At 40.9% G+C, this 24,227-nt stretch overlaps 1 long non-coding RNA gene across 1 annotated transcript; it reads right to left on the bottom strand.

Annotated features, from left to right (window-relative positions):
- Positions 1-42: 42 nt before the first annotated feature.
- On the bottom strand, positions 43-24,216 carry LOC122238696. The gene is made up of 3 exons (XR_006217771.1): positions 24,165-24,216; positions 23,213-23,298; positions 43-114 (listed from the first exon to the last, which is right to left on the bottom strand). It is a non-coding gene; the product is annotated as an uncharacterized LOC122238696 (long non-coding RNA).
- Positions 24,217-24,227: the final 11 nt, after the last annotated feature.

The following is a 24,227-nucleotide window of genomic DNA, read 5'->3' as shown; positions in this document are numbered from 1 at the left end:
AGAGATCTTGGAGTACTATTCAGAGGTTGCTTCCAGTCTTACCCAAGGTCAAGCACACACAGCCAGCCACATCTGAATGGATGCTTACATTTTTCTTGTTACTCTTCATTTGGCCTGTAATTCAGAAAATATTTTTAAAGTTTCATGAGTAACGCTGTATCTGTGAATTAATATTAACCAGTTCATTACAGAGACATCCTGGAAAAGATGATGGACTGTAATCCATCTTTGGTTGAGCAGAATCACAGCACCTCCCTCTCATTAAAAATTATTTGAATCTCCAAATCCTTGTTCACTTACTTGTTATCTTTTATTTGGACTTCTTAAACTACATAGATACCATGCCTATCCATTGAAAACAAATACAGTTACTTTGAATGACTGCACCCTTTGATTCCAAGTCATATTGGAAGCAGTTTTTAATGTTTTGAGGGTTGCAGGACTGATCTAAGATGAATTTTATTCTCGAGGTTTCCACCTTGGAATCAGAAGACTGCACTTTGCAGGATGTGGAGGACTGATCTGGAGCCAGTTCTCAAACTCCCTACAGCCAATCAGGCCCATATTTCCAAATGGCCTCAAAAGTGCCCACTTTTCAGGAGGAAATGGAGCTTCTGAAATAACCACATAATTCCTGCAAATGAAAAGGCTAACACTGAGTAATGCTGACTGCCATAAAAATGAAACTGCCTTTTTCATGGCTTGTAAATCGACACCAAAGACCATCAGAAAAGGGAGATTCCAAAAATGTTCTTCATGGCAACACATCAGAATTGGTGCATATTTTCTAAAAGTAATGGTCTAAAGGGAAAAATCTTTTTTGGATGTCTAAGTCTAGGTTTGTGTCTGCTTTTTAGTCAAATTGATGCAAGGGTTATTAAAAAAAAAAATGTACTAACCATGGTGAACCAGCAAAAAAATAAAATGGGTGTAAAGTACAGAAGAGGAAGTTTGGATTGGGGTGGGGGGAAACTCTCACAACACAATTATAAAATAATGAATAAGCAGGCTACTGTCAGAGACCTTCATTAATCAAACGTTATCTACTCCAACATTATAGTTGTCTCTCCACCAAACTCCAGATCACACTGGAAACAAATCATTGCATACCTCTTCAAAAATCTGAAATTGATACTACAAAGGGTGTCTAACAGTCATTCTAACGAAGAAAGCCAGTGACTTCAATTAAGCTTTTAAATAAGCTTGTCAGTTACAATACCAAAACAAATAGGTGGTCTATCAGGAATGTGCATCTTTACATGTGTTACTTCAGCTGGCTATTATCAGAAAATAGGCTCTATTTCCCATTACAGCACAGTTTTACCAAGGGTCTAGAAGGAATAGGTATGGAGTGGAAAGAAAAGCTAGGCTTGCAGTATCAAGAGAAGTGGTTTGGGTTTTTTGGTTTTTGGTTTTGAGTTTTTTGTTGTTGTTGTTGTTGTTGTTTTAATTATGTTTCTGTAATACTACCTTGCCCCTGTGTTGTGTTTGGTGATCCAAGCATATATTAGAAGATTTAGGACAATGTATTCCATCAACTCTTCTTTTTCCATTTGTCACCTACAAAACAGAGATGATACCTGCCTGCACTTCCTCTCATAGTATTTGGCTCCATTGTGATAAGGGCAGTGAGCTTCATTCATTGTTGTATACACAGTGTCTGGTACAGCAAGTGTTTTGTCAATTTCATTTAATCTTTTACATGAAAATGCTTAGAAAATGATAAACAGCTGTCAAGAGTAAATAAAAGGTAAATGAAAGCCTAAGGTGATAAATTGTAAACAAACTCATCCTCAGGATAAATTTTATGACTAAGAGCCCACCCCACCATTGCTATTACCCCACCAAAAACAATAAAATCTTTGTGCTCAGAGAGGGATTCACTTGTGTTTCATTCCTTTGTGCTACAGTATTTCCACCTCCACAAATACAAATGCATGAGCAATTTCAGCTGTAGCTCAGCGTACATGGGAATGAGGATTCCTACAGTGGGCCTTTTCTGAAAATAGTTTCTGGGGACATGCTTTGGTGGGGTAGTGAATGGTACATGGAGGCCCCACCGAATGGAAGAGAGGTCCGACTGCCTCATTTCTACCCCTTCTGGTTTCTGAGGATAAACATCACCCTTTCATAGTCTTCCCAAGGGCCATTTCCGATGTCCAAGTCAGCAGAAACAGGGACTATTCTGGAAATAGAACAGGTTTTGAGAACAACGGTGTGGGAGCTCCTCACACTTTCACCAAGTATTTGGGTGCAAGGTATGTGGCACCCAGAATGAAAGACATTTTAAAGCAAGTTTTAAAACTCCCTTAATAGCATCTGTGTACTTTTCCTAACATTGCAAAGCAATACCTACTCTGTCCAGTTTCCCTGGGAGTTGTGTTGCTCCCATGCTTGTAAAAGCGTGAAAATCAATTTGAGTGTATTCAGTAAAAACCTAAACCCTTTCCCTTTAAAAGCAAATATTTGGTTCTTCTTTCAGAAGTAACTATTTTTACACCATTTTATCCAACTTCTGAAACCTAATTCTAGCCAAAAATAAGAGGAAAAAAATATGCCACTGGCTTCCAATAGTGCTGTTTGTAGCAGGAGCCATCAGAATAATATGGACATCTTAGTAAAACCTCAATCTTATTTTCTGATACTTTAGAAAAATGCATTCCTCTAAAAACACATTACCCTTCAAGTGGCCTTTGGAGAAACTGAAACATTGAAGAAATCCTTGGATTGCAGCAAAGAACATTCTCCGTGGACAATTCCAATCAATTATAGAAACATAACGGTACCCAGATCATATAATGTACCACAGTGATGATCCTGGCTCCTGTCCATCTAACAAAAAGCTGCATCTCATAAGCATTGGTCCTGCTGCTGTATGCAGCTCTTCAGCCCAAAAAGATTTACTCTCGATTGTTGCTTTTCGTGCTAAAAATGGTTGTACATTTGCATCTTCTATTCCAGTTTTGTCATTTCGTTATCTTTGCCACTGTGTTAATTATTTTTGGATGCTTCATCCTATCCCCAAACAATATATTTGAAACACTCATGAGGATGCATTGCATAAATATTGAATGTGTTAAAGACAGAGTCTGAGGTAATTCAGAATGAATTTAAGTAAATTGATTGGAATCAGCTTTTATTTAGGAAATCTTCTAGGGACAATTCTGACATATTTAAAATAACTAACTGTTCACAGAGATGCAATCTGCTTGTGCATTCCAACAAATCCATGAATCAGCAATCAGAACAGAAATACATCCCTTTAATATGCTACAGAACAGCTAAAAAGAGATTCAGGAAGATGATACCAATTACAGCAATAAAATACCTGGGAAAATTCTTCAGAACAGAAATGTTTTTAATAAAATCAGATAAAGATAATGTAACAATGATGAGGTGTTAAAATGAAAAATGGAAATGGAAAGTACACCCAAGCTGTAATTACATACATGTTTTATAAGTTCAGTAGACAGAAAAATGAGATCTGTTCCACCCTGGTGAACAGTGAGGGAAAGAGAAGTGGCAACTGTAATTAAAAGTCAAATGTCTTGCATTGGATGTGGCAATGATTTCTTGGATATGACACCAAAGGCAGAGGCAACAAAACAAAAAATAGACAAATTGGACTTCATGAAAAGTAAAAATTCTTGTGCATCAAAAGACACTATTAACAGAATAAAAAGGCAACCCACAGGATGGTAGAAAATATTTACAAACCATATATCTGGCAAGGGATCAATATCTACAAAATGTAGAGAACTCCTAAAACAACCAAAACAAAACAAAACCCTGATCCAAAAAGTGGGCAAAGGAACAAACATTTCTCCAAAGAGATATACAAGTAGCCAATAAACACATGAAAAGATACTCCACATCACTAATCACTAGAGAAATGCAAATCAAAACCACGAGATACCACCTCACACCAATTAGAAGAAAATAACAGAAAATAACAAATGTTGGTGAGGATGTGGAGAAATTGGGACCCTAATGCAGTATTTGTGGGAATGTAAAATAGTGGGAAAATGGTATGGAAGCACCTCAAAATAATAAAAATAGAATTACCATTTGATCCAGGAATTCCACTTCTGGGTGTATACCCAAAAGAATTGAAAGTAGGGTCTCCAAGAAATATTTGTGCGCCCATGTCCACAGCAGCATCATTCACAGCTAAAACATGAGCAACCCATATGTCCATGAACAGATGAATGGATAAGCAAAATGTGTTATGTACATATAACAAAATATTATTCAGCCTTAAAAAGGGAGAAAATTCTGACATCTGTTACAACAGGGATGAACTTTGAGGACATAATACAAAATTAAATAAGACAGTCACAAAACACAAATACTGTATGAATCCACTTATATGAGGTACCTAGAGTAGTCAAATTTATAGAGACAGAAAGCACAGGGGTGAGAGCCAGGGGCTGGGGAAACGGGGTAGTGAGGAGTTAATAGGTATAGAGTTTCAGTTTTATAAAATAAAACAAACTTAGGAGATGGATGGGGGTGATGGTTGCATAACTGTATGAATGTATTTAATACCCCTGAACTGTATGCTTAAAAATGGTTAAGATGGTAAATTTATGTGTTGTGTTTTTTTACCACAATTTAAAAAGGGCATTATTTTTACAAAGTCAAATATTTTGGAGCAAAGATGAAGAATTACAACAAAACCAAATGACACTTAAAATGTTTACTAAAAGCTCAGGACAATGCACTATGCAGTCAGAATACTGTATTGCCAAAAGTAAACATTCTAAATAGAAAATTTATCAGATCATTTTACCAATTTATTCTACAGAACATAAATTTGAAACACCTATTAAATGCTGGATCTGGAAATCTTTGTTTCTAGATATCAAAAATGTAGAAACTAACATAATGGATATCCTTGCACTGTTACTTGAATTTTTTGAGTTATAACATTTTCCATGCCTTTTAAAAGAAATAAAACTAAAGGTATAGTTGATGTCCTGGTACACCTTTTCCCAAGCCTATTTTTCCCTTATATCCCAGAGTTAGTTATTACCTTTCCTGTACATCTTTTTATACTATTACTGATATAACCACATAATTTTGTTCATGCTTTTACGTGATTTTCACATATACCTAAAAATATATAGCAGCTGTTGTAGGGAGCCTCCAAGATGGCCCCCAATAATCCCTGCCTCCTGGTATTCACACTCTGGGCAATTGCCTCCCCTTGAATGTTGACCAGACTTGAAGATTAATTTCTGATGAACAGCTTATGGCATAAGTGATGGGATATCACTACCAAGATTAAGTGATAAAAAGACTCTATGTTGTTTTTGCGAGTTATCCAGGTTGACATAGTTTATTATACAGTATGAATATGTCACAGTTTACTGATTGATTTTTAAGTTGATGGGATTTTATATTCTTAATATGTGCTACTGCAAATAACTGCTGCAACAAATATTTTTCCTAATTCTCATTGGATTATCTTTAGTGTCATAAACATGCACATAGCTAAATTATATTCAAATTAAAGATTATAGTTCAAGAACCAAAAGAACTTAGGCACAAAGAATGTATGATTTGCCTAGACTAACATGACACGTTTGTGTATTCATAGGGCAAAATTTGATCTGCCAAGGTGAAACTATGGATTTCTCCACAGAAACATATCTAGGTAGGTAATGTTGAAATTGTGGAACAAAGGCAGCCACGAAACCATATTCCAGGCCAAGACTGAAGAACACGGACAGCAGAATCTCATGATTTCCTGATTATGTACAAAAGTAGCTAAGTTAGCATGCTTTTTTCTTTTCTGCTTTTCTTTACACTTAGATGTAACTGCAGCATTTCCCAGTGGATGCTTCTTTTGTGCCTCAGTGGGAGACCTCTTCACAGGTGGATGCTCTAGGAGACACCTGAAGAAAAAACTCATGAAGCGGAGCCCGTTTTCACTGCTCTGCTGAGCCTGGTTAGAGTGGGCTCTGACCCGAGGCTTCTGGGTGGAGCTGCCAGGCCAGAGGTAACTCTTCCTACACCTCAGGGGTTAAGCTGAAGTAGTAACCCTCCTAAGAAATGAGAATATGCCCTGTCATTATCTCTCCTGCCAAAATAGGACTGGTTAAAATGTCATCGTGAATTAACAAGCATGCCTGCATGCTTCATGGTGTGACAAAAGTCTTAAAAGATTCCCTTCTATTTTTGATTTTCAGACTTTTAAAGCTGACGTTAAAAATTATTTCTCCCCTACAGCATATTTGGTCAAATGTATCACTTTTTTAAGTCAGGTTTGGTTATTTGTATTAAACATATTTATATTTCTTATCACATACTGATATGAAAGAATCATGCAGACTATTACTTCCCAGTTTTAGCTATAGCCATAGGAACATACTGTGTTGGGGGGGCAGGTATTAAGACTCCCCCATTAAGACTTAAAAGCACTAGGTAGAGAAGAGCCAGATGTGATGAGGGATGCAAATATAGTAACACCCCCTGATGGACTGCCTTGAGTGGCTGTTGTTTAATGCACACTGAATGGGTGATCTATATATAGGGATGCCACACTTTTCAAAAAGCTTGAGCTACTGTTTCACCACAACTTAAGGTTTATTCAAGAAAAACTCAAAAAAGGTCACATATAAAATTCCTTCATTATTGGAGTCATTTCAGAAGCAATCTGTATCTCTCTCAGAATATATATATTTTATCTTGTGTGCATCAACGGAAGAAGACATGCTAAACAAAACCTTCAACCACAGTCAAGCTATGCAGATGCTTCAGAACACAAGAGGCAACAAAACTCAGCCACTGATGGTTTTCGTGGCGTTCTAGTCCTGTGTCTCTTCCATCCAGCCTTAAATGATGCCTCCTCCCTCGTTTCCCTAACCCCCAGTTCATCAGCCTCTCTCCAGGGGCATTAGTTCACCTTGAACCCTCACCTGCACAGCAGGTAGCCTCATAATAAGAGGTGCTTGAGAAATATCTGTGGAACAAATACAAACTTTAAATAATACAGTATGGGCACCTGGGTGGTTCAGTCGGTTAAGTGTCTGACTCTTAATTTCAGCTCAGGTCATGATCTCATGGTTTGTGGGTTTGGGCTCCTGTGTCAGGTTCTGCGCTGGCAGCACAGCACGGAGCCTGCTCTCTCCCCATCTCTCTCTCTGCCCCACCCCTCTCCCCGCCCCTTCTCCCCTGCTCTCTCTCAGAATGAATAAATAAATGTTTTAAAAATTTATTAAAAGATTAAAGAACTGGGGCGCCTGGGTGGCTCAGTCAGTTAAACATCTGACTCCAGCTCAGGTCATGATCTCGTGGTCCGTGAGTTCGAGCCCCGCGTCAGGCTCTGTGCTGACAGCTCAGAGCCAGGAGCCTGTTTCAGATTCTGTGTTTCCCTCTCTCTCTGACCCTCCCCCATTCATGCTGTCTCTCCCTGTCTCAAAAATAAATAAACGTTAAAAAAAAAAAATTAAAAAAAAAAAAAAGATTAAAGAACTATATGATATAGACAATGACACTAACAGAAGAAAGTGAACTTAATAGAGCCTTCTTGAGCACCCATCTGTGTATGGTCATTGTACCATCTTAAAGAGATCGGTTGAGGCGTCTCCAATGAAGGTCAGCAGAACAAATTGAGGTTACAGAATATGCTTCCTGCCTGCAGTTCATTAGGCAGACAAATGCCTTCCTGTGGTGGGAAAGATGATCTGAAAGAGAGCAAAGTAAGAACAAAATCTAGGAAATAAAAGGTATTTTTCAGGCAGTGGGTTCAGTGGTAAAAGTCCCTGACATCTAACAGACCCTGCCAGAGAATATGTCCCAGCCTCCACCCTAGGCTGTTGTTTATTTAACAACATGTCCCCGACTAAATGTGTATTGTCTAAAAAAACTCAGTGCTCTCCATAGAATAATTCTGGAAGGCTACACGAGGAATTTATGAGTAGTGACTTCTGAGGAAGGGACTGAAGGAGTGGCTTAATGTTTAGTACTTGATACTATTTGATTGTTTTTTTGTTTTGTTTTTCCTTGTGCTTACACAGTATTTTTCCATTGAAAATAGTTGGTTTAAAATGTTTGATAAAGGAAGAGAACTCAAAATTATAACCTGCTTCAAACAAACAAACCCCAAAGATTGCACTTGGTATTTCCTTTACAAACGGATTCAATAGCTTTGTGTCTGAGGAGACAGGGGTTTCATGGAGGGTTAAGGAAAAACCTCTCTGTCAAGGACAACTTTGAGAGAAACAGGGTGATTTCCCATCCATGCCTGTGAAGAAACCCTCCTCAAAAGGCAGCACCAGTTCTCTGCAATATTTGTAATAGGCAGAAATGGCACAGCGGGGACCCTCAACTCTTCTACAAAGAACCATGAGCCTGAGTGGATGATCACAAGGATGATTCTTACTTTTTTTTAAATATATTTTTTAATGTTTTTATTTATTTTTGAGAAACAAAGAGACAGAGCATGAATGGGGGAGGGGCAGAGAGAGAGGGAGACCCAGAATCCTAAGCAGGCTCTGGGCTCTGAGCTGTCAGCACAGAACCCGATGCAAGACTCAAACTCACGAATTGCTAGATCATGACCCGAGCCTAAGTCGGGCGCCTAACTGACTGAGTCACCCAGGCGCTCCAAGGATGATTCTTTCTTAATGGATGATTAGAACAAGGGCAGAGTCAGGATTTTAGTTAGGTTGGAAATTAGGGATTTACTTAGGAATTTTCTGCGTAGGGGTTTTATTTTTGTGCTTTTTGTACTTCAAAAAAAACTCAAAGTGATTTCTTTCCTTGCATTTCTATTATAGGCTGAATTGTGTTCCCCCCAAAAGATGTTGAAGTCCTAATCCTCAATACCTTAGAATGTAACCATGTTTGGAAATAGAGCCCTTACAGAGGTAATCAAGTTAAATCAACTACATCATTTTGACTGTTGTCCTCATTAAAATGGAAATTTGAACACAAAGATAGACATATACGGGGGGAAGACAATATGAAGAGACACAGGAGGGATGCCATACATAGAAGGAGGCAGAGAATGGAGTCAAGGAACATGTGAGGCTTCCAGAAGCTGGGAGAAGCAAGAAAGGATCATTCCCCTATAGGTTTCAGAGGGAGCATGGCCCTGTGGACAACTGGATTCCAGACTTCTAGCCAATGGAACTGTGAGGCAAGAGACTTCTGCTCTACATCACCTAGCTCTTGGTACTTTGTTAGGGCAGCCCTAGGAAACTATACAAACCTTCCCCTGTACCCTCTGGGTTTACAGACCCTCAGCACCCACTGCCAGATCTCATTGCCTGTGGCCTCTTGCCTCAAATCCGATGCTTGCATTTTGCCTCATGCTGCCCTCACCTCCACACCCTGGCTCAGCTGATCTCCATGCTGGAAGACCTCTCCCTCCTTCTTTTTTTTATTTATTTATTTATTTTTTTAATTTTTTTTTCAACGTTTTTAATTTATTTTTGGGACAGAGAGAGACAGAGCATGAACGGGGGAGGGGCAGAGAGAGAGGGAGACACAGAATCGGAAACAGGCTCCAGGCTCCGAGCCATCAGCCCAGAGCCTGACGCGGGGCTCGAACTCACGGACCGCGAGATCGTGACCTGGCTGAAGTCGGACGCTTAACCGACTGCACCACCCAGGCGCCCCTCTCCCTCCTTCTTAATGTCTCAGCCAGGAGGCATCCCCTTGAGCTGGCAAAGGGGTGCCCCTTCCCCTCCCTTTCCCCGTCCACACCCTGCTCCACTCTGTTGCTGTGCCTGCCCGTGATGCTGAAAGTGTCTGTGGATCCATCCAGCCCAGTGGAGAATCACTACCTCCAGGGCAGACACCATGTCCTCTTCATCTTTTACTCCCGAGTCTGCTACTGTGCCTGACGCAAGTCCATGAGTTTTCCTGGGCTGGACTAGCCTCTTAGTACAATTGGTAGAACACTGTCAGGAGAAGTGCATCATTCCAACCACCTCCAAAATAAGAGCCAACACCCAGAATATAAGCAGCCTGTGGTAGACTAGCAAGGAGAGACATCATGAGAAGGAGAAAGGAGGGCATCTGGTCTGCACTTCTGTAACTTTTATTCAGCCCTGCTCAGAGGCCCCATGAGATAAAAGAACCCAGAGCAACAAATGGGACCCCAGGAATGGCATCTGGCCTGGGTTATAAATCTGCACTGTCCAGGGTAATTTTACTCCTATTATCTCTCATTTGTCTACATGGGCATCTGCCTTGGTTGCATTTGGTCATAAGTTTCTTTGAGGCTGTAACCTCCACTTCAGACAGTGTCATTCAGTGTCCTCTGGGATCTGAATAAACAATAGCTGAATTGAAATTGTAAAACCATGAGACTGAACAAATGGGTAGATGTGAAAGAAGTTTCTGGAAGAAGTAGGTGGTCTCATTCCCCCAATCCTTTATTATAAGACCAAAAGAACATGCTTAAAGGACTAATGATTTTGAAGGAATAAAAAAAGAAAAGTGGGAAATAAAAGCCTTATTTTTCTAATGAAAGAACATTTTCTCTTGATCATCCACAAATTATAAGATGACATACATTAGCATGCTATTTCATTAACAAATTACAGTCCATTCTCCACAGTGAAGGAATAAAGAAAAAGTTCACCTAATAAGAGAGGTTAGCTCCTAATTAGGATCAGGCTGCTGAATTTGCCGGGTGTAATTTTCCACTGCAAATTGTTCTCAGGTTGACCTTGGCTGGTATTAAGGACATGGGTTTGAAAACACATCTTTCCTTTGCCAGCACGTCCCTACAAAGCACCAGTGCCTTCCAAAGACCATTACTGAGTCTGTCTCCATCCCCCAGCCTCCTGCTCTCCCATTGCCCTGCCATTTCCTCTAGCTTTAAGGAATCTTCTTGAAGAGAAATTAACATTTACTGAGTACTGTGGGGTAGCAGAAAAGGCACAGGACTTGGCCTGGTAGCGAACCACGTCTTCAGTACTTGTTTAATACCTGTGTGGCTTAAATGAATCTTGGTTCCCAGCTGCATGATGATTTCAGAGATGTCATGAGGATTCAATGTCAGGGGGTGTATTGATATAAAGCGAGTGCTCACACAGGTTATTTCCCTTCTGTTTCGAGTAGTGTCAGCAACTTGACATTCCTCCCCATTCTGCCAGTTAAAACACCCAAAGAAGCTAAGTTGTCAGAAGCAACCAATATATGGTGAGGGCAAGATTTGAACCTCTGACCCCAAAGCATCCAACTCAGCCATACTATCCACCCAAGCACACTGACCTTGAAGATTGGCTGCTTCAAGCTCCCATGTGGAATGTGGACCCTGGAAAATGCTGGCTGGCACTAAATACAGTGGCTGTCCATGTCTTCTGTGCTTTGGGGCTCAGAGAGTGAGTCTGGGGTAGAGGATAGGGCAACCAAGACGACCCTGGGCAGAAATCTCCTCTCTGACTCGAATCCTATCAAATCACCGCCCTGTCAAGGAGGATAGCTTTGTTTCCCCAGTGGCTTCTAAAGAGATTGTGTAAAGCCCTTGAGAGATGAAAGCTCTTTATTTCAATGAAACCACCACCACTCACCTCCCATTCCACCCCACCTCCTCCCCTCCAAATACCCTGTGAGGTCCCAGGTGTGCTTGATCTGTGTGTAGCTGAGGTGGCGATTTCATAATGAGGCAAGGATCAGAGTTTATACAATAACTTTATCCATATTGATTGCTTCATCACATGAATAGGAAACCTGTGGAAAAGTTCTATAAATGCACACCAAGCAATCCAGCTTCCTAAGTCAGCACTTTGGAAAACTTTGGGGCTTTGAAAATTTTCCAATGGTTCCAGAGATGTCAATGTGACTTTCAGACACAAGACAACGGGGGGAAGTGTAGGGAGAGGAAGAGGAAAGAATGATTTTGAGCTTAGGCCACTTATGCTTTCATATTATTATAGCTAATAGGTATCTGGGAAATTTTAGCAGAAGATATCTTGAAAATAGAATTAATAGAATCTCATAGGACTTCAGACTTGCCTTAAATTCCTTTAGGGTTTGTTATCTTTTTTTTTTTTTTTTTTGGCCCTAAATGGGCCACAGTGTCCTGGCTGCTTCAGAACTACCACCCAAGAAAGAAAGGAATCTCAGGAAAATTAAAATCAGTTAAAATCTCTAAAATTTAGAGAGCAAAGATTGCAATAGGTTGTGGATAATTGGGAAATAGAAAGAATGAAAAACATGAATGGGTTTTCTTAGCCAGTATTTACAGAGATGGCAGGTGATGTAAGGGTCTTTTCAAAAACACTAAGAACATAAAAACAGTCTTTAATACACCAGTGTGTTTTAAAGGGGAAGAGAAAAAATTTGTCTTCTCTTCTTACATCTTACAAGAAATTGTAAAAAAAATTCAACAACCTTTCTTTGGTTAAAAATGTCTTTCATGAATTTGGTTATATAAATACTCAAATTTGCAAGGACTGGGTATAGAGCAATCTGAAGTTTAGCTAATACCCAAAATAGCACTTGAATAGATATTAGTTCCTTCAAAGTAATCATCTCGGTAGACTGTGCTTATTTCAACAATGCAGTATTATTGCCCACAAGTTTTTGAAACACCCTTTCAGAATTCCCTTCAGAACATGAGGTAACTTTCTCCTCAGTGGTGGCAAACATTTGTTCTTTGAGAGAGAATTTGATTTTTGGAAATGACCAAAAATTAACCCAATCACTCTAGGTAAAGACAGCTTTGTTCAAAAAAAAAAAAAAAAAAAAAAGATGAGATTATGATTCAAGAGTAATGACTTTGAAACCAGTTCCCAAAGAGTCATTTGAAAGCTGTTTTACATGATAGTAGCCTGTTGGAATAGGAGTTTGCCTTCCCAAGATGGATATTCACTCAGCTATATGAAAGTCATTCTTTTTCCTTTTCGAACCTAAATTGCAGTATTCAGTTTTTGCTAGCTGCTTTTCACAAAGTATATTTTTTAAGACTTTATTGTTTAAAGAATCTCTACACCCATTGTGGGGCTCGAACTCACAACCCCAAGATCAAGAGTTGCATGCTCTACAGACTGAGCCATCCAAGCGACCCCATATTTTATTTATTTATTTATTTATTTATTTATTTAATATAATTTATTGTCAAGTTAGCTAACATACAGTGTATACAGTGTGCTCTTGGCTTTGGGGGTAGATTCCCATGATTCATCGCTTATATACAACACCCAGTGCTCATCCAACAAGTGCCCTCCTCAGTGCTCATCACCCATTTCCCCCTCTCCCTCCAACTCCCATCAACCCTCAGTTTGTTCTCTGTATTTAAGAGTCTCTATGGTTTGCCTCCCTCTCTGAAACTATTTTTCCCCTTCCCTTCCCCCATGGTCTTCTGTTAAGTTTCTCAAGTTCCACATAGAGAAAGACAGATATCATAGGTTTTCACCCCACATTTTAATTAGACATTTACAACTTGAGGATCCTATTTCCCCTTCCACCAGCGATCAGTCATTTTTTTTAATTTCTGATGTAGAAAATTGTCCTCTTAGAACCCACACAACTAATTAGCTAGTAGAAAGGCCACTGAGGATTTTCTCGATAGACTTATTCTTTCATTCTCAATGTTTTCTGGCATTCATAGACTGTTAAGGTTTAGTGCTAAGTTGCAGCTTTACCACGTTTCTGATGTCAGTAGCACGTGGGAACTAGCCAGGCCTTCTCTCCTCTCTAATGTAAAAGTTCATTGGGAGACATTTACCTGTTTCAAAAGTGCACGCCCATCAAGGTTATCGAGTGCTAATCTGTGCCACCCCATCGCAAGCGCTGAGGAACAAAATCTTTCTACAACCACAGTGTTTGTAAATGCCTTTTGCTCTGTTCCTATGGCGCTTTGTCCATATGCTGGAAAAAGCTAATCATTGGTGCCTATGGGAAGAGAAACATTGACCTCCGTAGATTCATGTGTGGCATCTGTACCCCCGCTGTGGTCCACGCTGCCCCTTTCATCCAACTAAAAAGAAAGCAGGTGGGCATCTTTCCTGTTCCATAGAACACCCAGACTCCAGCCACAGCAGGCTGAGATGGGATCCTGGTGTTTGGGAACACAGTGGAGTCACCCAGGCTACCAGGGGTGCCTGCTCTACAGAGGTCAGCTGTCACAAGCCCATCTAAAGTTGGCATCAGGCTGGAACAGGGTGTGTGTTCCCTCGGGCCATATCGGAGGAAAGTGCTTGGAGGAGGAGCCTCAGGCATCTTAGAAAACTCTAAGAGGCACAGAGACGGCCCACAAAGAGTCTTTCAGATGGCAGCTCCTGATGGTGGGTGTTCCACTCACTGACCCAGCCTGATATTTTGGGATGTGGTCGGGGTTGTCCAGGTTTTCTCTCCCCTGGACAAGAAGTAGGATGAAGCACTCCACACTGGTCTACTATTAATGTGAGTACTTACCTTCGCTGTTGATGTTTACCTGGGGATTTTTATTTGATTCATAACTTAGTTATTAATGTCGTATATGTAAAGTGAGCTCTGATGTATATATTCTTTTACTTATATGATCAAAGTTTTGTGCCTCTAGATTAGAAAAAGGCATCATATTTATCCCCTTTAAGTGGTTGTTTGGAATTACTCATCACCCAGGATAGTGTATCAATATGGAAAGTGTAGACAGTTTATTCTTCTAACTAGTATCAAGTGAATCATTTGCTCAGGAAGATGAAGGATACAAAGTTACATTCTAAATTGAATTCCTAAGTTCAAAATAATGTTTCTGTATGGTCATTCTACTGACAAATTTGCTGCCATTCTGAAACGCACAGAATCTGCTTTGGAAAACAGGTTTGCTGGGAGTATTTTCCTGCAGGATCATGTGGCCTGTCTCTGGTGGTTGGCTGCCTAAGAAGTAAAGAAAGAGAAAGTACCAAGGAAAATCAAGGATAAACTAGAAGGTTACACCCTATGGTCCTTCCCTCCTCTGCCCGCTGTTGCTTTATTTCTCAATCCTCACTTGAGAAGCTGGCACTAGCTGAAATAGACGTTGTTTGTATAGATAACTCTAATAATTTGTCACAGTATTGTCAGCACAGAGCAAATTTTATTGAAAGAAAGCTGCTTGTAAAACACCTCTCCTCCCACTCCGCCCACACATCAAAATACCTTGTTTTTGACACATAGAAATGGGACTTCAATCGGGTAATAAAATATAGACCTACCAAGCACTGTTGTGTCCTTCCTTTTCCTTTCTTCTCTTAGCCCCTCTGTCCCTGTCTATCTCTGTCTCTCTATCTCTGTCTCTCTCTGTCTCAGTCTCCCTGTATCCTCTTCACTTTTTATATTTGAGTTTGCTGGTTTGTTGGGGAAGAGTAGGGGTGAGTAGATCTTAGGTGGAGACAGTAGTGATGAAAATCTCTAACTCCTGAGTGACACAGGTCAAATTTCTCTGTATGCTGGCAAAGAAACCCACGGTCACTGCCAAAACCACAGAGTAAGGTCTTTTAAAAATCCCCTCAGACAGTGATGTTTTAGAGTTAAGCCTTTTCATTTATATTTGGACAACCACCTGTTGACTTCTCCTGGAGCTAGTCAAGGGCGGATAGATGGCGGGAACCTGGAGCAGAATTAGCCCATTCAAAGGGATTGATACTCCCCTTTGAAGAGGCTGCCATTGTTTTCAAAGGAGCCTAGTCAAAGATCATAAGATCAAGCATGAAAAACAAAAAGGAAAGCCTTTACTTGGGGCAGGGTCTTTCCCTCCTCTTGTGATTATCACAGCATTCTCAGGCCATCCTTTTTAATCCAGGAATCGATTAGGGTAGTCTTTACAATGCATTTCCTAGTCCTGAAATGCAGAGTGGAGAGCCAGAGCAAACACAAAGGAGAAAATCCATGGCCAGACCTGCAGCTCCCCCTCTGCCTGCACGTATTCCAGGGACAGCTCTGCTCCTGCCATGGTGACGCAGGGGAGGATGAAGGCAAAGTGAAGCCAGAGAAAAGGGAACAGACTGCAAAGCATGCTTCACTTAGGAAAGTCTCATTTAAACCAAATCTCAAATTTGTGATCGGAAAGGTGACTGGTATAGGGTGGCATCTTTGGTGGGACGTGGAGAGTTCTAGGCATTGACAGACTCGTCTAATTTTCCAGGCTGCCCAGATCAAGCCACTTCACAAGAATTTTGTACCTACTGTGCTTTAGGCCCTATGGAAACTCAGTGTGAAACTCATCATAGATCCTGCCCAACTCAAAGTGTATGCTGTCAATTATCCTTAACGATCCCTAAAAGAGACAAGAAGACAAAACTCAAAACTGTACATCTGTGTTTAGATGAATAAAATATTCCAATGTCTCTCTTTGAAAATATTGGCCAATCCGATAGCATGAATATGTCCTGTATTTACCAATGTAACACTTATTGTTTACCCCTACAGAACCAGGATTATGTGAAGGACTAAGAAGCATAGAGCAGTTTGGGTAAGAAAGCTAGTCTTGCCCTCCTCCCAGGTGCACTGGGAGGTGCACGCCCAGCTACACCATTTACCACTTCCTTCTATAGCTCCTCCTCCCCCACCCCCACAAACCATTCACTTCAAAGCCATCTCTGGTCCCTGCCCCTGGTCAGGGACAGGAGCCCTGCCACAGCTTAGAATTCATTATCCTTTACTTTCACCCACACCCATCACAGGCAACTCCCCAACCCAGGCACCCAACAGGGCAGGGTGAGCAGGCTCTGAATTGGAGACTGGGGGATTAAAACCAAACCCAGCTGCCCTCAAAGTCAACACAGTCAGTCCTAAATTTGGGTGTCTATGAACTGCTATGGGAATATGGAGGGTATGTATTTGATTTTGTTGGGAGAGAAACGAAAACTTATGTAGTCCCAATTAAATACAGCATCAACTGCAACTAGACCTGAGGCAGAGCCAGAGCAGACAATACAGGATTAGGGCTTCATTGGCTCTAGGTTTCCCATTAGATGCTCAGTTCCTCAGATTTATTTTCAATTCCCCAATTCTAAAAGTGGCATTGGCTTCTGAAGCAGACAATGAACATACACGTCATTTCCACAATATAGCCAGTAGAACAGGTAGGCACTCCTCACAGAAGAGGAGAGTATATTTCCACCTGCCATTCCTTCCCACCTTTCCTTCACTGTCTCTTCCAGCCCAGTTTCTCAACTATATTTTCTCTTCGGAGGGATTCCATCTCTCTATCCACCCTGAGGGCCAGTGCCAGATTGTTTGTTCCAAAAGGCCATGTACACCTTGACTCAGGCAGACTCTTACAGAAACAGATGGGCACGCTCAGGGTTTGCTGACAAGAATTTAACGAAGGGAATGTGCAGAATTAGAACAGGGTTATAGGGACCACCAAAACATGATGAAGCACTTTGCAACTAACAAGAATAAGAAGCCCTTACCACCTTCAGATCTGCAAGGGCAAAGGGAGAGAGAGAGATGGTCTCTAATCTCATAAAAGCTACAGATTTAGAAGAGGGGCTGCTCTCCCCCCCACCCCCCCAGAGCGGGGGCATAGAGAAATCTGACCACTTAGAAGCCATGCCAGGATGAGGAAAAGACCATAAACAGTCTAATCATTCTCTCTCCATTCCCCAAGTACTGTCTGCTGGTCGAACTCAACCAGACACTGGAGGGAGCCCAGCTTCCTCCTAGAGCACTCTGTAGAGATTCAGTACCTGGGCACAGAGCAGAATTCAAAGGTCAGAGAATGGATCTGTGGGAGGGATCTATTTGCAAATAGAAAATAACCAAGCATTCAGCTACCATGAGATTGTTCAGAAACCTTCAACCCAATGGACATTTATTGACCATCAAAGATGCACATTAACCTAGTAATTCTTCTGATTCACATCAGACCCTGAGTTTCTCTTACATACATTATCTCATTTACCCATTTTACACATGTTGAAAATGAGGATCAGTTAGATTATGGGTCTTGGTCAAGGCCTCACAGCTGATAATAATAGAGTCAGGATTTGGACTCAAGCGTTTCTGACCCCTAACTCCTGTTTACTCTACTTGGGGAAGACGCACCTGTGAGAGGTGACTGGTGGTATCCAGCAAAGGAAGAAGAGGGGAGATCTGATTATGTCCTTTAGAGGTTGACCCAGTTGGCTTCAAACATGTTGAGGCCATGAACTTAAGTGGGAAACCCAGGAGGGACCGATACATTTTGTGGGCACATGCCAAGTCTGAGGCCCCTAAAGTAAACAACCACTAGGTGTATGTGTCTGTACACAATGTGGATACAGATCTGGAGTATCTGGAGGTCTCAAGTCCAGAAAGAAATGTTGATAGCCATGGGAATGGGGTAGTAGCTGATGCCTTGGGAGCAAAAGGTATCAACTAGAGAGGTTGCTGGTCAAAGGTGAGACAGGCAAGGCCTTCCAAGCTGCTCAGGCCTTGCACTGAGCAGCTCCTGCCTACTTATTGTACAAAATGCCCTTCTCCACTAGGCCCCACACACTTCAACATTCCTTCTCACTGACTCCAGAGACAAACCAGCCTCTCTGGTTAAATTGGCCTGCAGTTCCCCAGCTCTTTCTCCTTTCCCACATTCTGCACCCTGTCTTGCCCATGCTCCACTCCTCCTCTGCCAATGCTTTGACTTGGTTGATAGCTCACTTTCTCCCCCGCTGATGGTTCCCCCATCTCTACCACACAGCACATGCTGTCTTACAGGGCTTGTGTCTCTTGTCTCCATCCCATATGGAGAATTAGATGCTCCAAATATGTCAGATGGGGATGGATCTAAGAAATGTTGATTCAATCACTTGCTTGTTTTGAAGGTGGCCAAACATCAACAAGGCCAACTTTTCTTGTCTGATCCAAATTAGCCCAACCAGTTTGTTGGAATAGTTTGTTATTTCTAAAACAGTACTCCAAACACAGTAGTGGTGGCATTATTGGAATGTATGGGTAGACTTCCAAAGGGGCTCCATGGAAGGGGACACTTTATTGGATATATATTACAGTGGCTAAAGGCACGGTGGGCTTAGGAAGTCAGGTTGTCCATGTTAGTAGCACTAACTTCCTTGTACTTTGGGGCAAGTCATTTAATTTTTCCAAGTCTCTGTTTTCTGACTTGTAATAGTGGCATCTATTTCACAGGTTTGTCACGCAGGTCAAATGAGATAGTGCTGTAGCCCTGGGCCTGACAGGTCATATAGGCCTTCATAAATGTTCAATATTGCTGTTATGACTACATTTAGCTCATAAAGTCTAGCTTATTAGACTAGAAGAAGCTGCATAGAAAATCTGGTCCAATCACTTCATTCATTGATGTAGAAATTGACGATCAGAGATCAGGCCATGATCAGGTGGAGCTCAGATATCACAAAACAAGGCCTGTATTCTTTCCTTTACTGCCCAGCATTGTTCACATCTGTGTATGATGGTTTATAACTGTAAAGACCCATGCTTTTACCTGTATTACAAGCAGTGGGGCAGAGTGATCTAAATCCATTTTAATGGTCTAAAGAAACACAACATTTATATTAAAAAATCCAAACTATGTTGATCAGATGGGAAAAAATACAATGAAATATTTAAGACAAATTTTCTTTTTTTATTATTTAAAAAAATTTTAAGTTTATGGATTTATTTTGAGAGAGAGAGAGAGCTGGGGAGGGGCAGAGAGAGAGAGAATCCCAAGCAGGCTCTAGACCATCAGCATGGAGTCCAGCACGGGGCTCAAACTCACAAACTGTGAGATCATGACCTGAGCCAGAACCAATAGTCCGATGCTTAACCAAGTGAGCCACTCAGGTGCCCCTAAGACAAATTTTCATAAAGCACAAGTTAGACTGGTTTGTAGTCACAAAAATCATTGCTGGTGATTCTAATTAATACCAATGCTTATGGGAATGATGAAAGCAAATATACGGAGAGAACACATGAAGTAGAAGTCATGGAAGTGTTTTGTGCATCACGGTTTTTTGTTTTTGTTTTTGTTTTAAGACCATTATCTATGTCACGGGAAAATACTTGTAATGAAAATGTCCACCTATAGGTGGCAAACTTATACTGCTAGCATTCTGTCCTTGAGCGTCCTTGCAAACAAAAGTCACTGGGGATGAAGTGAAAGTGAAATTCATAGCAAGAAAACAAGAAACCTAAATGGATTCAGCAATAACATTCTCACATAAACTTACAATTTAAAAAACCCACATAATTTCACAAAACAGTCGGATTCATCTGCAAAAAACACCTCATGGAATTGCACCAACTACATGTATTCAAAATATATTTCCAGAGTTGCTAATAACATAGCACACCCTAGCGTGGAGTGGAACAGACACACATTTCTCCCTTGAGAGCCCTCATAGCCTCGTGGCCTTTTACACGCAAAACACTTCCAGCAACAGCTCTCATTTACCCAGAGCTCTTGTCCCTGGTTTCACAGACAAGGAAACAAGCTCAGAGACACAGGGCAAGTGGTAGCTGAGACTGGAGCCCAGCTCCTTGGATTCCAAGTCTGTTCTCTTTCTGCCACTTTATGCTGCCCCCATCATAAGGCAGAAGGTGACAAAATGATCCAGGATTTGGGGATAAGACTAATTCTGTTTGGGTTTCTCTCTCAAAATGAACGACAGCTGGTCCCTTCTAGAGCCTTTTACAATAGAGTGGTCTCAGCTGCCCCAGAGCCTGGCCCTTGTTCTGGCTAAACCCAACACATTCCCTAACCACAGAGGATAGAGAGGTGTTTCCCAGATTGTGGGCCTGGGTTTCCTGAGACCTCCAAGGAAGATAGTAAAGAATCTAATTTATTAACAAGAAATAAATCCTTCTGTTCTACTTTAAAAAAAAAATCATTGTATAAAATTCAATCTTTTTTTTAAATATCTTTAAAAAAAATTTTTTTTTAATGTTTATTCATTTTTTGAGAGAGAGAGCACACGAGCAGGGTAGGGCAGAAAGAGAAGGAGACACAGAATCTGAAGCAGGCTCCAGGCTCAGCACAGAGCCCAATGTGGGGCTCGAACTCACAAGCCATGAGATCATGACCTGAGCTAAAGTCGGACACTTAACTGACTGAGCCACCCAGGTGCCCCTAAAATTCAATCTTTTTAACTGTGTTTAATTAGAATATTAAATGTCTAATTAAACATATAAAGAGAACAAACTCACTCATTGCTCCTTTCAAAAGTTTCCTACATACTATTCCAGACCTATTCCTGTGTATTTACATATATGCAGATATATAAGTGTGCATATAGAGCATTTTCTTTTCCCGCTTCATATATCATTCTGCCACTTGCTTTTTTTTTTTTTTTTTTCATTTAACAATAGACCTTGGACAGCTTTATGTAGGTATGTCCCTTGGTTTACTGTAGAAGTTACAGTTTGGATGGACTGTGGTATATAATCCATTCCCCTACAGGTAGGTATTTGGGTTGTTTCAGCCTTTCACTATTACAGATCTGGGGTGAAATCCCTTTACCCATGATGGTGCACATGAATGAGCAAGTTTCTCTGAAGGATAAATTCCTAAAAATGAAAAATCTTTGGAACAAAGCATTTATACATTTAAAATTTTTTATGAACAGCATCAAATTGCTCCCTCACCCCCCACCCCACCACAAAGGCCGACCTGACATTTTTTGTTGACTCTTTCCGTCTTCTTTTCTCTTTCTCTCTCATTAACTTTCTGTTCTCATCCTATATTCTGGGTCACATTTATCTGATATTCTAACTTGAACCTTGAAGAACCTTCCTTCTCCCTCGTTCTTTCACATCCAATTCATCAGAAAGTGCCATTGGATTTGCCTTCAAATATGTCCAAAGCCCCACCACTTCTTACTGTCTCTCCTGCTGTCACCTGCTGGAAGCCACCATCAGCTCTGTCCTGGATCCCTGCGGTCACCTCCTACACTTCTCCCTGGTTCTGCTCTTGCCTCCTTCCAACTGTTCTCAGCACAGCAAGCAGAGATCCTGTTAAATCAAGTCAGGTCTTTGCACCCCACTGCTCCACACCCCGCCACAGCTTCTGCACTCAGAGTGAAGTCCTCCCAATGGCCTCTAAGCCCTGCATGATCTGCCCCTCACCCCTCTTCTCCCTCTTCCCACTCTGCTCTGCTCCAAACACCAACCTTCTTACTATTCCATGAGCACTCCAGGTGCCCCCACCTCAGGGTCTTTTTGCTCCCTCAGTCCCCTCCATCCAGACATCCGCTTGATCAACTCCTTCTCCGTCAGGTCGGCTTAAGTTGCACCTTTGCAGCAAAGCCTCCTGCACTCTTTTTTTTTTTTTTTTTTAAGTTTATTTATTTATTTTGAGAGAGACAGAGACAGCACAAGTGGGGGCGGGACAGAGAGACAGGGAGAGAAAGAATCCCAAGCAGGCTCCCTGCTGCATACAGCCCATGCAGAGCTCAATCGTGACCTGAGCAGAAACCAAGAGTCAGATGCTTAACCAACTGAGCCATCCAGACACCCCAAGCCTCCGGGACTCTTCACACTGCACACATTCCCCACCCCCCCCCCCCCAGCACGCTGCACCCTTTGCTCCTTTTTTTCTTCCCACAGCCCTGAGAACCCTCTTACCTACTATGTAACTTTTTTGTTACGTTCATTATCTCTCCTCATCTGAAGGTGCTCTATGTGAACTGCCCCTTTGCTGAGTACACAGAGCAGTATCTGGTACACAATAGATGCTTAATAAATGTCAGTGGAATTGCAATTGCCATTCCTCACCCTGTTGCAATTATGAAACATCTTCACGGAACTGTGATTTTCACATGGAAACATTCCCTTGTGGATGACGTTGTCCTTATGGCTTTTTGAAAATAAGGTTCAAATAGGAAAAATGGAAAAATTGGACATCATCAAATTTTAAAACCTTTACTACGAGAAAAACCCTGGAAAGGAGATGAAAAGATAACTTTGGAAGAAAATATATTTAAAGTAATATATCCAACAAAGGACTTTCATATATAGAATACATAAAAAAAACTCTCAAAACACCACAGTAACAATAACAACAACGACAACAACAACAACAACAACAACAACAACAGAATCCAGTTGGGAAATGCACAAAGGACATGAACAGATATTTCATCAAAAGGATAGAGAGATGGCAAATAAGCACATAATAAGATGTTCATCATCATTAAACATTAGGGAGATGCGAATTAACAGCATAAAGACATCAGCCCTATTATAATGGCTAAAGTAGAACGTAATGATAACACCCAATGCCGACAAGGATATGGAGAAACTATCACTCAAACATTGTTGGCGGGAACGTAAATGGTACACTCACTCTAGAAAACGGTTTGGCAGTTGCTTTTAAAGCTTAAAAGTGGACTTCTCACAGAACTCAGCCGTTGTACCCTTGAGCATCTATCCCTGAGAGATAAAAACACATAGTTATACAAAAATTTGTATGCAAATGTTCATGGTGGCTTTATACATACATCAAAAAACTGGAAGCCACCAAAATGCGCTTCAGTGGGTAGTGAATGGCTAAATAAACTATGTTACCTCCATACTACAGAATATTACAATATTACTCAACAATAAAAAGGAATGAACTGGTGAGGTATGTAAACACTTGGATGAACTTCAAGGATATTATACAGTAAAAGTGCCAGTCACAAAGGTTATATATTATATGATTCTATGTAGATAATCTTGAAATAAAATTGTAGAGACAGAAAGGTTAGTAGTTGTCAGGATTTAGGGAAGGGTGCAGGGAATAAGGGACATGTGTGGCTGTAAGGGAAGACTTGCTGTGATTTATAGCTCCGTATCTTAATTATGGTGATGGTTACATGTGTGCACACATATGTGTGTGTACAACTGGAGAAGGCTGCATTAAGTTTTGTGGATTGTACCACTGTTAATTTCCTGGCATTGTAAGACAATTATACAAGATATTAACATTAGAGCAGGCTGTGTGACAAGTGCACCACACTTCCCTGTGCATTTCTTTGCAACTTCTTGTAAGTCCACAATTACTTCAAAATGAACAGTTAAGTTTCAAGAAGAAATCCAGGCCTGCTAGTAAGCACCTCTTCTTTCAGCCCAGAGATGTTTCTGCCTCCTTGATTTCATGGAGATGTCTGCCCCTTGGTACATTCTTTCCTATTTTCTTTTTATTTTCAATACACATTTTTATTGGTCTTTTTCTAAAAGAATCACTTCTTCAAGGGAAAGTCTGGAAACAATTGGGTAAACGTTATCCCTATGCAATTCTGGGGAAGATACTCAACTCTCTGTTCTTCAGCCTTCCCTTTGGAAACGTGGAGAAATGTCACCTGTCTCCCTCCTCATAA

This window comes from Panthera tigris, chromosome B2 (assembly GCF_018350195.1).
Source record: "Panthera tigris isolate Pti1 chromosome B2, P.tigris_Pti1_mat1.1, whole genome shotgun sequence".
Taxonomy (NCBI): Eukaryota; Metazoa; Chordata; class Mammalia; order Carnivora; family Felidae; genus Panthera; species Panthera tigris.
This window is presented reverse-complemented; position numbering and strand designations above follow the sequence as displayed.